Source organism: Micropterus salmoides, unplaced genomic scaffold, assembly GCF_014851395.1.
Source record: "Micropterus salmoides isolate LMB-PRFRI ecotype aquatic unplaced genomic scaffold, ASM1485139v1 Ms_hic_scaffold_1, whole genome shotgun sequence".
In the NCBI taxonomy this organism is placed as follows: Eukaryota; Metazoa; Chordata; class Actinopteri; order Centrarchiformes; family Centrarchidae; genus Micropterus; species Micropterus salmoides.
Genome location: NW_024040040.1, coordinates 66283676 through 66297577, shown reverse-complemented (window position 1 = coordinate 66297577; position 13902 = coordinate 66283676). Strand labels below are relative to the sequence as shown.

At 41.1% G+C, this 13902-nt stretch overlaps 1 long non-coding RNA gene across 1 annotated transcript; it reads right to left on the bottom strand.

The window, feature by feature from the left end:
- Window positions 1–10822: 10822 nt before the first annotated feature.
- On the bottom strand, window positions 10823–13412 carry LOC119899326. Its single transcript, XR_005443797.1, has 3 exons — window positions 13358–13412; window positions 13191–13272; window positions 10823–11161 (listed from the first exon to the last, which is right to left on the bottom strand). It is a non-coding gene; the product is annotated as an uncharacterized LOC119899326 (long non-coding RNA).
- Between the last annotated feature and the right edge of the window lie 490 nt (window positions 13413–13902).

Genomic DNA, 13902 nt, shown 5'->3' with positions numbered 1-13902 from the left:
CATTCTCCTTGTACCAGGTATAATTAGCTGCTGGGTTAGCATCACTGCTGCAGGTCAGAGTCACTGAACTGCCCTCCACTATCTCAGCAGAGGGACTCACTGACACAGAGGGAAGATCTGAAGCATCTGGAGAAGATCAAATAAATGAACAAACATGAGGACAGATTTATTTGTGTTGTGTTGAAATGACTAATAGTTATGTGTGTGGAAGCATCTGAAACTTCAGAAAATATGTGTCTTGATGGGTTGTGAATTATTTTAGAACATTATAGCCTAAATTTTTATCATTAATTACTACAGAAGAGCGATGGTGGTCTACATTGTCATTATTTAAAGTGTTATTTTATAGTGTAAAGTTAAAGATCACAGTGTTAAAACTCCATAGCTCTGAGTGTGTGTGTGAGCAGGCACGTGTGCTTTGGGAGCAGAGTGAGCACAGCAAGGCATCATCAAAAATACCAGCAAAGGACTATGTAGAAGCAGAATTAGTGAAATATAGTATAGTAATATAGTAAGAATGTCCTGTCTATAGCAAACAGCACAAGAGACACCAGATTATTCCACAAAGTCAGGTTTTTGGTTAAAATAGCATGATCAGCAGAGGGCATGCCTAGGACACAGAGAGGGGGAGCATTGCAGACAAAAAGTTAGACATCAGTCAAGAAACAGTCATCAGTGATTATCCTTATTCAGTATTAATCATTTTTAATCATTTTAATCAGTCTTACTCATTTTTATTAACTTTAATCAGTATCAATAAGTAATTCTTAAATCATAATTTTTTTAAATTTTATCATTAAATAGTATTAATCATTAATCACTCTTAATCATTTTCTTTTTACATAGATGTGCTTTGGTTTTTACTTATAAGTAGTGAACTGTAGTCATGAACACAGAAACAGATCCTTGAGTGGGAGGAATGACTGCAGGAAGAGGCTGCAGATGTTTCACCTTGTCCAACTGTCATCTACTGTAGATTATGACCATAGGAGAGGCTGCAGGTGTGCAAAATCTGCTGACACTGTGACAGTGCATGCTTCTTACCTACTGTTGTTATGATTACATGAGGAACTGCTGATGTGTTAATCTGCTGATATTAAGACTACATGCTTAATTACTGATTAAGGGATTGACTGTCAACTTCCAACCTCTGATGCTTATAGCCTGTGTGAACTTTGAGTGAACTTGCTGAAGGAATTTTTGCTTAACTTTTCACGTCAGATAGTGGATGACACAAAGAGCGACAGAGGCTTACTGAAATCACGTCAGATAGTGGATGACACAAAGAGCGACAGAGGCTTACTGAAATCACGTCAGATAGTGGATGACACAAAGAGCGACAGAGGCTTACTGAAATCACGTCAGATAGTGGATGACACAAAGAGCGACAGAGGCTTACTGAAATCACGTCAGATAGTGGATGACCAAAAAACCATCAGATGCATGATGAAAACACGACAGAGAGATGATAAGCAGAAAGCAGAAAACAGCCAGCATGACATCAAGATTGCTGTAAGAAACCAAGCAGTAATGAAAGATGCAACTTTACTAATATTATTCTTATATTAATTGTTTAAAAAATATAAATGTGTGTCAAATTAAGCATGCATAACTTTAAAAAAATACGGTGAGACTGAAGTTGAAATGTAAATGGTGAACTTCCAACTATCCAATAGTATAAAGATATAGAAAGTCAACAATGCAGTAATAAATGACAGCTGGAGCACATTGTTAATTGGTAAAATAACACATGTAAACACAGAGGAAAAGAAGTTCATCACAAGGAAAGGAGGGGGCAAACCAGCCCAGAGGGGGATATATAAAACTGTCTGCAGACCATAGGATTGACTCCATCCTCCGACCTGCAGGGATGTTGTACGGGTTTATCTGTCTGTTTTGGAATAAACTCTTTTGCACCGACTGAAGTTAATAGAGTATTTTTTGACAAAATTTATAAAGTTGGTGAAGGTGGGGTCCAGGCTTAACTGGCCCAGTCTGGTCGTACATCTGACCCAACAGTCTGTAATTTTATTCCAGGTATCGTTGTACTTTACTGTGAACAAGTTAGCATAGCCCTTATTGATCTGAACTCCAATGAGAAAACCAACATTTTAAAAGTTGTTGTCCTGTTGACAGACCTGACAAAGTATGAATTCATATGTTTAACAAATCGGCATCATGCTGTAGGTATTTCTGCATCAGTTTGATCCATTTGTTGCAATTAAATCACAGCAAAATGTTTTCTTTGCATTAATTTAGCTATAGTATTCGCGGGTTGTGTTTATTCGCTTATTGCGTTGTGTGTTAATACTTAACAGCAGTTGTCCAGCGCTAAAAACCCGCGCGAGGAAAGCATTGCGAAGATTAAATTTGCGTTGTATGTGAACACAGCATAAGAGGAGGCCAGAAGAATGTCCTTCATACATTTTTTATGAGTAAACACAAAAATGTTGAAATGTGCTGTAAACTGGAATTGTGTCACTGATTAACTTTCTATTAGCAGAGTTGGATCTATATACTTATTGATATTATATTCCTGGTTAGCACAAGCTAAGAAATCTATGTACTTTATATTGTCTTGATGTTTTGACATGTATAATTTTATTGGCAAATTTGCTACTTCAGAAAACAACATTAAATTGTATTAATTTTTCTGCAGATGACTGATATTTGTACTGTAATTTAACTGTGTAACACTGGGCCTAACACTCGTAAACACATTTGTAATTGTGATATTTCCAGGGACGGATACACGAGCACCACCCACACAACCTACGGTACACTTTATGTAAACAAAGTTACTGAACAATATTTACAATAATAACTTTAGTAAACAGAACAAGGGGAGCATGTTTGGCTAGAAGCCAACACATATTAGCACAATGGCATCCTGATTCTGGCTAAATCTACATCTGTCCACTGCAGATGCACCTTCCACAACCTGGATGAATAACTATAAATTACTGAATTAGTATAATATAACATTAAATAAAAAGTATAATGTTAATTTAATAGTAACCTGTTGTTAGTATAATATATTCATTATATAATGTTACTATATTGATTATAATTTCCTTTAATGGTATACTTCATAGCTTACCTCTAGTATATTAATTCCAGTTACAACAGTTTCACGTTTGTGGGTTGTTTTCATTCATTAAATCTTTGTGCAAGAAAAATGCTTTACATTGGTCTATAATTTTTATGTCCCGCCCCATCCAGGCTGTGATTGGTCGATTGACCAAAAGTGACACTGAGCACATCAGCTTTATGAAAAGTTGAACATGTTTCAACAAAAGGCACTGATATAGCTAAATAGCCAGCTAAACCCAAATGCTGCTTATCTTCTCCTGATTTTCTTCTGTCTCACAGTTTCCACTGGTGCTCCTGGTGGCCAGTCCGACTTTGTTTGGAATGATTAGCTACAAGTTAGCGACATGGTGCGGGGTGATTATGATAGATTGTAGTCTTTACTTGCACACTGTGCTCATGAATAATTTTTATGGTTCCCGATCTATTTGTAGGGTCATATAGGAGTGAAATGGTCCCACTTTAGAACCCGGTGTGGGCGAGGATACAAACTGCAGTGCACACAGAGACAAATTGTCACACGCACAGCACACTTTTTTGTTTAATCGCACACCTTGCGGTCATGTAATCACAAGGGTAATTGAGTAACATCGCAACTACCATTAGAATTATGGTGTAGCCCTACTTTCAATGCGCTGTCTGGAGAAATTGCAGTGTGAATGAGGCACTGGGTGTTTGAAAAGACAGATAAAGTGACCCCCCCGCCCCCTAATTTTTGAATTCAGTGAAAGCTTAAGGTCTCTAAACATAACATAATTACTTTGTCACTTACATGAATTATACTGTTCTGTTACTGACGTGATAATTCCTTCCTTGCTAAGCACAGAATGGTCAGCAGAGGGCGCTCTATGCATTATACTAAGGCATCAGTAGGTAACGCCAGTAAAGTAGAATAAGACGTCAGTATGTGATGAGTAAGTCCAAGAACGCACGCTACAGAGAGCGCTCCTGAATAAATCTGTATTTTCATATTTCCAACAGGTAAGCAAACTGTAAACAGAACCCTGGTGAAAGACATTAGTGTTACGTGGTTTATAGGTACCCCGTAACCTTAATACGAAGCTCTACTGAAAGACCACGACAGTGTGTCGGTTGATCCCACGGCTTTATTTACCCCCCCTCCATCAGGTAAGATGGAGGATTCCTTATTCTGTTTGGGAAACGTCCCTCACACGCTGGAGTCTGCTGACTGGCTTCACACTGGGCTCCTGGTGTGACAGGAGTGTGTGCGGCGTCAGGAACAGTGCTCTCAAGTGCTGGCTCAATTGAGTTGGCAGGTTTTTCAGGAGCCACAGGGGTTGGCGAAAGATGGCATCTGTTTCTTCGCAGAGCGCCCCCGGGCGTCTCAATGATGTAGGGCCTTGGCGTGCCGGCAGTAGACACCACAGTGCCTCTTTCCACTGTATCTTTGACCCACACATGATCACCGGGGTGAAGGTATGACATGTCTGTGTCTTCGGTCATAGATCTGTCGCAGTTTTTGTCTGTACTTTTGTTCTGTCCTTTTCAAGTTGTCCATGTCTGCGCACCCTGGGTTGAGCTTGGATGGAATGACAGGAACTGGTGATCTTATTTTCCTTCCCATCAGAAGCTCAGTGGGACTGTATCCATTTGCCAGGGGAGCAGCTCGATAGGCCATCAGGGCGAGATAAGCGTCGCTGGATTTCTTGAGGAGACTTTTGATTGTCCTCACAGCACGCTCAGCCTCCCAGTTGCTCTGTGGAAAATGGGGACTGGAGGTCACATGACTAAAGCCCCAATCCTGTGCGAAGTTTCTGAAGGTCTCGGATGCAAACTTTGGGCTGTTGTCTGAGCGGACCACTTCAGGTATACCATGACGAGCAAAGATAGACTTGAAGTGATCGATCACAGCTCCAGATGTTGTGGATGTCAGTTTGGCCACTTCAAAATATCTTGAGAAATAGTCCACAATGACCAGGTATTGTTTGTTTTCTACCTGGAACAAATCTGCTCCTACAGTAGACCATGTTCTTGGCAGGAACTCAGTAGGCATCATCGTTTTAGGTCTCATCGATTTATTCTCTCACGGCTACACACATCACATTTCTCTATCATTTGTGTCAGCACTCTGCTGAGGCCCGGCCACCACACTGAATGTTTAGCTCGCTCTCTGCATTTTGTTATTCCCAGGTGGCCCTCGTGCAGCTTGGACAGGATGTCTGCCCTGAGTGATGCTGGGATGACAATGGAGAACTTGTCTGGCCATCCTTCGACACAGAATTTCTTCAACTGCTGGAGTGTGGCGTCGTCGTCCTGGTGTCTCTGAATTTCTCTTAACCTCTTTTCTGTAGCTGGGAGACTCGCTATGACAGAGTCAACATAGAGATTGATTTCCTCCTCCTGCAATCCTTCTGCAGCGTGGCTGACAGGAGCTCGGGACAGCACATCTGCAGCTGCAATGTCTTTGCCAGCCACACGTGATATGATGTAGGCAAACCTCATTAGACGCATGCGTAGACGCTGTATGCGTGGAGGAAGTTCATCTAAGCTCTTTGAGCCTAAGAGGAATCAGGGGCTTGTGGTCGGTTTCAATGTGAAAACTCTTCCCAATGAGGAACTCTGCAAACCTCTCACAGGCCCGTGTTGATGCTAGAACCTCCTTCTCAATCTGGGCGTATCGCTGCTCGGTGCTGCTGAGGGCTCTCGAAGCACACGCCACAGGTTTCCAGTCTGTATCTGCTTGCTGCTGGAGAAGAACGGCGCCCATCCCATATGAGGATGGGTCAGCGGAGACAAGTGTTTCAGCATTAGGGTCATAGAGAGGTCATGTTCTCTCAGCAAGTGAGGCAGGAACTTCTGCAGATAGTTTGTCATCCCCAGAAAGCGTCTCACCTCGCTGACGTTACTGAGCGCTGGCATGGCTTTTACAGCGTTCACTTTATCACGGTCAGCGCTGACTCCTGATGCCTCAATGACCTGCCCCAGGAACCTGATCCTGTTCTTGGAAAACTCACACTTGTCGTTAAGCGTCACTCCTGCCTCCTGCAGATCACACACACTGTACTGGTCTGTGTGCTTGGCTTTTACTAAACAAGTCAACCCATTTACAGTGGGAATGCGTGACTGGAGACATGTGCATCAAAGAGTAATGGAACATGAGAGAAGTGGCCCTCATAGAGAATGTGCAGACGCCTGCTTTTTAAGGATCAGCAAAGGAAATATAAGTTAGATGCTCAATGTAAATCAAATGTCTATCGCAAGAGAGCAGGTGCGTCAAAGATGACAGGTTATGGAACGTATCATTGTGTAGTGAACCAACCAGTGAACACTTAATTTTTTTTATGCCAAAAGAAAGAACACAGCATCTCCCCTTTGTCTTTCCCTAAGAACGGGGCAGTTATCACCCCTCAAGCAGACAGCCTGACTCCAAACTGAAACACCCCAGAGGAGCTGTGGCGGTTTTGGGGGGGACCCAACAGGGGCCAGTGCCCCTGTAAAACAGACCTTTGACCCCCTATGGCCCCCTCTGAATGAAAAATCTACAAATCATAGTAATATACCTTCCTTGCGACGATATGGTGCTGATGCGAAAGGCGGAACAAATGTGTCTCAACTAATCGGATCCTTTAGGACGTTACACCACCACTGTCTGGTGTCTTGCCAAGGTAGTTATCCCTGATAGAAAATGTTTCCCTGCCGCGGGAGCACGCGTGCTTTCAACAGTGAACGCGGACTTTCGACTTCACGAAAGTAAATGAAAAATGATGAAACATGTGGATTGTTTCATCTATTGTTTTATCAACGAGGTTTTTGAACGCTTTTATAGGCTAACGTTAATGTTATGTGTTATTGAACTTCATATTATTCAGTGCACTGAATTGAGAATGTCTAAACAAAATGAGCAGTTTCAGCGTTCCTCGTAAAGCAAACATTTATTTTGTGATAGTGTGACGATGTTATAACTGACAACGTAGTTGATCACTTTGTTGTCCAAGTTACTGTTTGGAAGCTAGATCGAGACAGACTGTCACCTTTTTCAAGCAAGCTGCTCCTACAAATATCTACGCCATCGAGACTGTATTGACTGTATACTATGAGACAATATTTAGTCCTTGTAATCCATGTTTCCATTGCATGGATAGCCTTTGGATATTGCTGGAAATTGTTCTGAGTCGCCCTCCTTAAAGGGTAAATTATTATCATAACAATTTAATAATGCATTGCATTTAAACAGCATCTTTTATTATTCTTATATTACTTGCATTTGTTTATTTGTTTATTCCATATTTATATATGTCTACATTTATTTATGTTATGTTTGTGTACGAGTAGCACCTTATCACTAAAGCAAATTCCTCGTACGTGTAAAATACTACTTGGTAATAAAGCTCTTTCTGATTCTGATTCTGATTATTTTCACAAACAAAAAGCGATAGCAGTAGCCTACTGGTCCTACCAGGCTGGACATGCAGACTGCCAAAATATGTATCCCCGTCCATAACACACAGATGACGGCCTACCATCAAGTATTTAATTTTGTGTATATTCACATCATGACTAATAACAGGGGTGATTATGGAGAAGTTTCTATTTTCCTGGCAAAAGTTGTAGTGGGATACAAATTGTTTCAGACTGTATTTTCAACCCGCCATAAAACAAATTGTAAAAAGAAAAATCTATCGAGTGCATCACTTTTTTCTTTGTTACACGACATCGCTGAGAGATTCATATCAAAAGGATGAATGCATGGGAGGATGTAAGCAAAGATGTGCGGCACAGGCGGCTGTCACCAATTGGCGAAACCCCATGGTGGGCCAAAGACGCTGCGCTTACAACAGTGTTTGGGAAGTTTGGGGATCCAGAGGGATGTCTTTACATTAATCTTGTTGTTACACTCAAGACCCTGCGATGCGTGCAAATTCCGATGCTTATGCAGAGGCTCTGCTGAAATACCAAACCATCCTCACTGTCCAGGCGTTTTTACGCATCTTCCAACAAACAACTCCACTTTCCAAGTATTTAAAAACAAGTGGAAAGGATTTGCTCATGGCCCATCGCTTTGTCACAAGCAAACATGACAATATGAAAAAATATGCAAGGGATTTTAAGAGGGTAAAGGCAGCAACAGATGCATTTGTGCAATGGGCCAATAGAGAATTAAATGTGTGTGAGACAGACACAGAGGAGGAACACACGCTGCCAAACCGGAGACCAAAGAAGACAAAAAGGATGCCAGGCGAGTTATGTGATGATACAGCCATATCAGATGCTGACAGCAAGTATGAGGTACAAGTGCACAATGTCATTCTGGATTCCATCATTGAAAGTATTTCCCGACGTTTTGCTAAAAACAGAGAACTGTACACAGATTTCGCCCTGCTTGATCCCCAGAACTTCAATGGCTTGAAATGTAACGGTGTACCTGCAGGTGCAGTCAGTGCCATGAGCGCCAAACTGATCAGGCTCGATAGCAGAGCAACTCCCGAGGCCTTATAGGCTGAACTACTTAGCCTGGCCACGCACTGGGACAAGCTGAAGTGATGAGAGATGAGTACTGAGGATGGAGATGATGAGCAGACCCCAGATGAAGAGTGAGATGTTGTGAACACAACATGCCAATCTTGCAGAAAGTGTCCCTTCTGTTGTTATTATGTCCTACAAAGGCATAACCTGCTCACTGACTCCTACCATCTAATCGGACTGTGATACAAGCTTCTGTTAACTCTGTCTGTGACACAAGTTGCATGTGAGCGAAGCTTATGATGGCAATCGAAAAGGAGACTCTGGTTTCTTTGGACACGGATTGCATCATTAAAAGGGTGGCAGAGAAGAGCGCTGATGCAACGGCTGCTGATTTAATAAGGTAGGACATGCTTCTTTTTATCATGTATTTTATTGTGGTTTGGTCATAACTGATTGGTCATGGTGCTTTATCTTTCTTAATCACGTGTGTTGTGTGCGTCTGGCCGCTACGCCACGCGTGTGTGTGTGCTTGTGTTTTTGGTCGCTGTGTCATGCTCGTGTGTGCGTCTGGCTGCTGTGTCATGCTCGTGTGTGCGTGTGAATGTGTTTGAATAGACTGCAGTCTATGCGCCTTGCCGTGTACGCCTACAGTGTGAGAGTCATTGCTGCCTTGTATGGTGTCTCAGTGGGGAAAATGTCCAGATTCAGGGGACGGTTTTTTTTAACGTCATCACTTTGTTGGGCCGGTGAAAACCACATTGCCGAGGATGAATTTTGGTCCCAATCCGGACCTGGCATCTTGTGACCAATTTAAAGTTTAAATCAAGTCTGTAGCTGAAAGTGTGCTGAACTAGTACCCTTACAGAGTTGAGTAGGGATGAAAGAGGATTTAATCCTTCTCTCCATTCACTTACAAAGTGTTCCTGGAAAATCTTGAATATTTTGGAAATTATTCAAGGTATCAATGAGAAAAGTACTACCCCTCTATTCATTGAGCTGAGCTCAACATTGACTCAGCGTTCACTCGAAATGAAACCGCCTTTAATAATCTGTTGTAGCCGCTGTGAATGTGAAACAGGCAGAGCTGAAGAAAGTGCATGATCAGCAAAACATTTGACTGGATAATTAAGCTTTAAGAAGTTGTCATTAATTGTATAATGTTTTTTAAATTAGCTGCATTTTACTCACATTTCACGTTAATAGAGACAAATCCAGATGTCCTCCCCAGATCATTCACAGCTGCACAGTAATACTTTCCAGAGTCAGAGGACTGGATGGACCTGAAGACAAGCTGTGGTTCTTTACCGAGAGGATGAAGGTTTTGATTTCCATTCTCCTTGTACCAGGTATAATTAGCTGCTGGGTTAGCATCACTGCTGCAGGTCAGAGCCACTGAACTGTTCTCCACTATCTCAGCAGAGGGACTCACTGACACAGAGGGAAGCTTTGGAGCATCTGGAGGAGAAAACATGAACACTTTTAACATTTAATTTCAAGATGAGGTTGAATTTTCACAGTGGAGCATTATTTCATTTCGGTGGTGCAGCTTGATTTCCTCGTGTATCAGAAACAGCATGGGTTTCTGTTACCATGGATACAAGTTGAACACTTTGATACATTAAAGATACAAGAACAGATAATCAGGGAATTTCTCTGATGCTGCAGAAGTTTTATCTGATCCAGAGAATTTAAACAGTCTAATGACAAGATAAATCTTGTTTTAATACATTTTCATTGTGAGTTATTTTACAGTTTAATTTTGCAGTAAAGACAGTGAATAAAAAATAATTATGCAACATGTCTACAATCTCATGGGGAAATGATTTGGTTTTCATCCAGTTCTACAATGAATCACCAAATACCACTGAGTTACATGCAGTTAATGTGCAGTACAATAGGTTAAAGGCTCCACCAGATGGTGTCATGTCAGTGGAAGACTGGATGTAAACTCACACACTGAAGGAGAGCGGGACTTCTCATATCCTCCTACAGCACAGGAAAAACTGTCTGCAGGATCAAAGTAGGCTGAATAAGAATTAGATGTTTGTCCCCAAATGTTCTGTCCATTCTTGTACCAGACGTAGTAATGATGACCAGGTGGAAGACAACTGCTGTGACACTTCAGCTCTGCCCAGTTAGAAGACTCCTGTAATCTGCTCACCTGCACCTGGAGATCTGAATATGTGAATAAGGAACAGAAATCTTAACTTTAGACTGAACTGTCAACATAGAAACACAGTAACCTTCATAAGATGTTGAACATTTGGAACTAAATAAATAAATATTCAGATAAAAATGTTACCTGTGACAGACAGAGTGACTCCAGGTGAACCAGTATATTTCCCAAGTTCTTGGTTTGTTATGAACCTGAACTTGTACTCAGCTGAGTCGCTCTCTCTCAGGTCTGTGATTCTCAGAGAGCAGCGGTTCATATGACAGTTATACTCCACACGACCTGAATACTCTGACTTTGTTTTCAGATCCACAATTTCATCACCTTTAAACCAGAATGTTTTCTCAACTGTATAATGGTAATTGTTTGTGGTTGGGTATCTGTAGGTGCAGCTTATTTCCACTGTTGATCCTTTGAAGGCACAGATCTCAGTATAAGTGTAAGTCACTCCCCAGTCATTCTGGCTCTGTACCACTGTAACACAGAGCACATCAGAAACAATCAACATTAATAACAGACAAAGTGGATCAAACTACCAATATGGTTTGAGGGAAACGTAACCTGGACAAGCTTCAAAATCCTGAATTATCTGCAGTCATTGTCACAGAAAGTTTATAAGGTGTTTGTCACATTTTAATGTTGTGACAAGTTACTTCTGGGTGTTTCTGCTTGGGTCCATTCATTCAAAAAAATCTAAACAGAAATGCCTGAAAAGCTTATGTGTCAACACACAAGTAATCCAAACAGAAAGTTAATAAAATGACATTTTACTCTCTTTTCTGGGAGAAAGCAGCAGAACAGTGGTACATAAAATACTCAGTTGTTCTGTATCATTCTTCTTCCAGCACTTCCTAACTCCTGTTCTAATTACTTAAAGCTTTATGACTTTTGATGTTATTTCTGAATAAAACTAGGGTGAACAGAGAGAAGTCTAAACACAAAGTCTTGCTCAGTTATTCACAGTCAGTGCAAAGGAAGATGTACACATGCTTTCTACAGTTCATCTCTATGTGCACTGAGGCAGGACATCATCCAGTCTGAAGGTGCAGTGAAGTGAACAGGAAAGTATCAGACCTGTGACCTTTAATGCAGTTTACTGACCGGGATAAGAGGAGAAATATAAATTATTAGAGAGTCTGTGCTTTTCTTGGTCAGTTCTCTCTCTTCACTCTGCGGTCAGGTTGCTGCTGAGTTAAGTGTGAAAGCTAAAAATAAATACAGCGCACTGAGGTGTGGGAGAGTTTCTAGCAGCTAAATATAAGATGCAGAAAACTGCTATCAAGATCTCTGACTTTAGCACCCGCTGAATGAGGGTAAATTTTTGGCAGATCGTCAGACCATCCGCCATTTTGGCAGACAGAGAAAACGTTCAACAGAAAGACACGTGTAGTAAGTTTAGTGTAGCCTATTATGGTGATCGGTACACACCCCTGCCTCACACACAAGACACACAGAGCAGTCAGCTCAGGTAATATCTGTGGCGGTGTTTGAACCAAACTCAGCAGTGGAAGAGGCCCAGTCCCTCCTGAGTGACAGCCGGTGAGCTTACCAGCAGCACCGGCCAGACAACAGGAGGGAACTCCGGTGTTGATGGAGAATCATAAGCTTGTCAATCAGAGACAAGAGACATCACTTGGTTTTATTTTCGTTGGCCAACTTTTGTATTGAAAGGAGTATTTTTTATTTGCTTGTTGGGATCCAGAAGAAGACGTTTTTATTGAGATATGGACCCATTCATTGGTGGTTTAACTGACTGTTAGGCTTCCTGTCATCTGTAACGTTACCTTTGAAATATCAGGCTGTTAGTGATTGTTAGGTTAAGTGAAATTAATGTCATGTACTAAAAGACATGCACAATGTTTTTTGTGTTTAAAATTTGACAATTTCTGTGTGTTAGACAAAAAATACCTGCTTGTCACAGTGGCAGGCAGTAAAGAAAGTTATTTTTGGACCTTGCTGCTGTCAACACAGAGCACAGAAACATCACACTGAGGTCAGACAGACAAAAAGGAAAAGGAACTAGCAGATGAAGATATGAGAGAAGTTGTGTCAGTATGACTTCACTGTGTGAGACCAGTAGGCCTATCTCTCTAAAACCTTCACTGTGATAAAAGTAGCTTCAAATAGGAACTATTTGAAGTCTTTGTTTCCGGTTTACACTTTGTTGTCTAATTTCCATTGTACAAGTTGGATAATGGAACAAGCCGACGCTTTGGTGCGTTAAATTGCATTGCATGTCTTCATTCAATGCGACAATAACACAGCATAGTGCTAACATCGTTTAGGCAGCATCAGCTCTGGAAAAATGAACTCACACTGTTCACAATGAAATTAGGAAATACCACCCAAACTGGCTGTTTTCATCATACAGTGTGAACAACTGATCCTGATACTTCATTCTGATCCACTTATTTTCACATCTGACCTTCAGCCTACTTTTACAAGACATACATTTCCCAGATTCCCTTTTAATGTAATAAATGTAAGTTTAGATATTCAGTACCTGACACAGAGAGAAGGAAGACGACAAATCCACTTGTTGCTGCAGTTAAACTCATAGCTGCTCCTCTCATCTCTCTGTGTGGCTTCAGAGACAATAAAACATGTCAGCAGATAAAATAATTTACAAGGCAGATATACAGTATCAGTCACATCAATAAATCTACTTACAATGAAGAAGGACGCTGTCGTTCAAGAAGCCTTCCTCTGTGTCAGCAAGCAGAACACGGATATCAGGCTGTTAAACTACTAGATTTCCTTCCTCTTTAGATTATTAATATTCATGATGAGCCAAATGCCAGTTAACACCAACATCAAAATAAAGCAAACTAAGAACTTAATAAGAGAGAATAAGAAAATATTATTATGCCCTGTTGGTATTAAACCTGTTTGCTGCTTCCCACTGACACAAGAAAAGACCATTCAAAAAGAGAAAAGAGAACAGACAGGCGTGAAAGTTGGTTTCATGCATCACTAGAAAGGTCTAGTGCATCTTTAGACAGTGAAATAACCTTTATACCAGTATGAGTTCAAAGAGATGGACTGCAGCAGTATGGGATGCAAAAAGTCACGTGCTGAGCTCAGTGTTTATTCAGTATTGAGAAACATGTAAGAAAAGTAGATCAGAAACAATGAATTACATTTTGCAGCTCTCTCACTCACAGTCATTGTGACTCTGTGTCACTGTAACACAGAGCACATCTGACAAGATGCTG